The sequence below is a fragment of the Microtus ochrogaster genome, chromosome 10 (genome assembly GCF_000317375.1).
Source record: "Microtus ochrogaster isolate Prairie Vole_2 chromosome 10, MicOch1.0, whole genome shotgun sequence".
Lineage (NCBI taxonomy): Eukaryota > Metazoa > Chordata > Mammalia > Rodentia > Cricetidae > Microtus > Microtus ochrogaster.
Window position 1 is genome coordinate 3,377,742 of NC_022016.1, and position 4,221 is coordinate 3,381,962.

The window sequence follows — 4,221 nt, forward strand, 5'->3', positions numbered from 1 at the left end:
CTGTCTCTGTCTCCTTTCATTGCCTGATGAAGGTTAATATTCAGGAGGATGCCTATATGTTTTTCTTTGGGTTCTCCTTCTTATTTAGCTTCTCTAGGATCACAAATTATAGGCTCAATGTCCTTTATTTATGGCTAGAAACCAAATATGATATTGATGTCTTTAATCCATTTGGACTTGAAGAATTTACCTTTCTAAATGTCATCCGGCTTAGCAAAATCCTGGCTCTGCCACAGGAAACCAAAATGCCCTACCTGAAACTGATCGGGCCCTTTTCTCTGCAGGTCTGATGATGAGGTGCCAGGTCAATGAAGCAGGGCATATTAGTGACAGGCTAACCTTTCCATATGGATAAGTTATTTTATGATAAAAGGATGCTGTCTGACAGACAGGGCAGGAAACACTAATTCACAGGCTTTTAGTGGTTGACAAACCTCCACATTCACAGCTCACTCTCTACTTGAAATAGTCATTAAGCCAGTAGCAGGAGGATCGGGGCTCTGAAAAGCACAAGGTAACCTTGGATAGAGGAGGTGGAAAAGAGCAGAAATAACATGTAGAGCTACTGATATGTGCTATCATAAACACAAAAGTAGAATTAGGCTTACCCCACAGCAGCCTCCCAATCCTAAAACCATCTCAGCCACCCAGACTACCAGATCTCGCTTGGTTGAACACTATACATTATTTATGATCAGAGAATACTGTTTTGCTTCTTTTTTTTACAGATGTTCAAATACAGTAAATGATTTTATGACAGATGTATCCCAAGGGGCACACTCAGGATAAAGGTGATGGTTTGCGAATTTTTGGTTCAATCATTTTGCAAATCAAGAATTTCCACAAAATAATGTATTATACTATTTTCAATTTACTTCTGAATTTCTCATAGGATAAAGTTCAATATTTTACTTAGCTCTTTCAATTGAGCAAATTAAATACATTTATTATAATAATACTGGTATTGATAATGCATGTTAAATATTTATGGTATAAGAAATATTATCAAGTGACTAAAGTGAGGTATAGAATTCATATTCAAACTCAGCATGTAGGTCCTAGTGATGTATGCGTTGTTCAAACCAAAGAAACACATAAAACATCAAGGGAAATAAAGTAGATTTTGCAGGAGCATTGGGGGCAGGTGGGGATGAAACAGAAGGGATCAGATGATGGGGAAGGGATGAAAGGAGAGAGTAAGGGGGAGAGGCTGGAATTAGAGGACATTTGGAGAGCAACATAGAAAACCAGTGCAGTGAAAACTCCCAGGAATCTATGAGAGCGATCTCAGCAAGGACTCCTACTATAGAAGCTACAGGACCTGACCTGTCCATCTTCTGTAACCATAGAAGGCTGCTAGTGGTGGTACTGGGGCACCAACACAGCCACAAAACCTTTGACATGCAATATATCCTGCCTTCAAGATGTGCTGGGACAATGGTGACTCAGAACCAATGAAAGGTTTATTTTAATGTCTATTCTTTAAGAGAGAGCATATATGACACTTCCTTTATGATCAAGAATCTGATTACAGCAACATGACATTCTAACTTGTCTATGAGAAAATTAAGAATGCAAAGAATGTTAAATATCTGAGTATGTATTTTGAAGTTTAGCCAGAATTTTATCAAACATAAATGCTAAAAGTAGTTTTTAGAGAAATGAAATATCTGACCCCTAATAATATAAATAAATAAATAAATAAATAGCTAGAAACCTATTTTGTGTCTGTCACTGTCATACTGTGAAATAATGGAAAAAGGCAACTATTATCTCTGGTAAAGGTAATAAATAATACTCAGTGTAATTCTCATAAACATTTTAACTATTCAGTAGGTGTTTGATAGTGAGGAAATTGAAACTGAAGAACTCTCCTAGAATAATGAAGACATGAACCAGAATTGAAATATGAGTGAAATATGAGACTTTATTGCTCTAGTCCAAAGATCTGTGCTACCACAACGCACCATCCACTGTAAAGTTTAGCATCTCTACTCTTTTGAATATTTTCTTCTCTCGTATATCATACCCTGACCACAATTCCCTCTTCTCCTTCAAGTTCCTTCCTACCCCTACCTGTTTTTTGACCCTGCTCCACTCCTCCTCAATTTCCCATCAGAAAAGGGCAGGTCTCCCTGGGATATCAAACAAACATAGCATACCCTCTCATATTATGACTGCATGGGACAACACAGTAGGAAAAAGGGGGTCCCAAATCCTTCAGGTATACCCCCTGTTCCCAATCAGAGGCATCTCTGTTTTGAAAAGAGGTAACTACTGGATGACCTGCTGATAAGAGCCCAACTGATTTCCTTCCAATTAAAAGCTGTTTATTTGCACAATTGGTAAGACATATAAAAGTATTAAGAATTACAGTCTGGATATTCTTAAAACATTTTGGAAATCAAAATTAAATTACAGTTAACTTAAGTCAAATTAAAGAGCAGAATTTTACTGATAAATGGGAAAAATAAGTGCATTTTTTGTGCATACCATCTACTTATGTCTTTCCCTAGCCAGAAGTAGAGCTGAAATATGATAAAGAGAATGGCCTCAGCACCTCATCTCATCCCAGGTGCACTTGCTTTCAGAGTGAGAAGGACAGAAATATTAAGTGTTTCATGAGGGGGTATTATAATGATTCTAACATAAATTTCTCTACAGTTAAGAACACTACATATAATAAGGTATAAAAATGAACATTGATAGAATTTTGTATTACAAACTTATTTATTTTCTTTTAATATTTGATGTTTTAGAGAATTTAACATATGAGTAATGTGTTTCTTTTATTTGGACTCTTGCCCTTACCCCTCCAACTCCTCTCATGTCCTCCTATCACTGCCTGTCAACTTTGTAACACACGCACATACACACACAGACACACACACCACTGAATCCATTGAGCTTCGCTCCTATATGTATATGTTTGGGGTGGAGCTTTAGTGCAGAGATTGCACTGTCTGTACACCAGTTGAAGATAGGAAGCACATGGTCAAACCTTCTCTGCATTTTGACAAGCTCGGGTTATCTGCAATAGCCTCAGACTTCTGAAAAATGAAGTATCTTTAAGTAGTTTGAGAATTATGTGTGTATGTGTGTGTGTGTGTGTGTGTGAATATAAGTGTTTAGAATACAGTTAGAAACTATGTTAGGAAATTGGCAGTAGTATAATCTCCTCTATGACCTATGGGTCAATAGGTATTTGACTGTATTTACAGTAGCAGGAATGAGAACCCTTTTGCCCAATTAGACAGTTGTCAGCTACTTCCAAAATAAAAGCGTCGTTAGTGCACCATTGCAGGTTTCCTATCTGACAGGTCATTGTCGTGGTTTACAAGTGTTATGGCTAGGTTGGATCTACATAATATAAATGCCTATATACATATGTGTATATATATAAATGGAGTTATGCCAGATGAGATGATCATGCTCATCCCATTAGCCATAGACTAACAAAAACCCCAGTGTCGGACAACAAAAAGGTACCTTCAGGTCATTGCTGATCCTAGAGGAAGGAAGTGTCTAAGAGACTCTTAAAGCATTATGCACTATTGTCTTTGCCCTTGGTTACCTCCCAGAACTTGAAGTTAAGGTCAGATTGCAGATTCTTATCTGAAGATTCATTATAAATGTTAAATGCACAAAATGCATAAATAAATTTCACAGAAAAGTACTAGATTCAGAGAAGATAATTAGCTATTTAATAGCTAAGGGATAATTAATTTAAATACCTTCCAACCAGTAAGAAAAGGAGATACAGTCCAAACAAAAAAGTAATCAAATGATTTTCTGCAGGCCTGAGTAAAAACTGTAAAGACTATGTACATATTAAAGACTCAGATTCAATACTGATTAGACTAATGAAAATCTCAGCAATGAAATGTGAATCCAAATCAGAATGAAAGCAGCAACCCACCAGAACCCCAAAGGGTGTTTGTAGGATGAAGGGTCCTAGTAAAGGTATGATGGAGACTTGGAGAATGATAATAACTATGTACACTGTGAATGCATAAAATTATCAAAAAGAAAAATAATTGTTAAAAACAACACTATGTGCTTGGGGCATAGGTTAAAATGTGCTGCTGTATTGCTATAGGATAGGGTCATTTCAGGTTCTTTATCCTCAGCTGTCCAAGGAACTAACTGGGGACCTCGGCTTGGGCTCCTGGGAGCCACTCTAGGTTCAAGTCTCTTGCCAACCCTAAGGTGGCTCCCTTA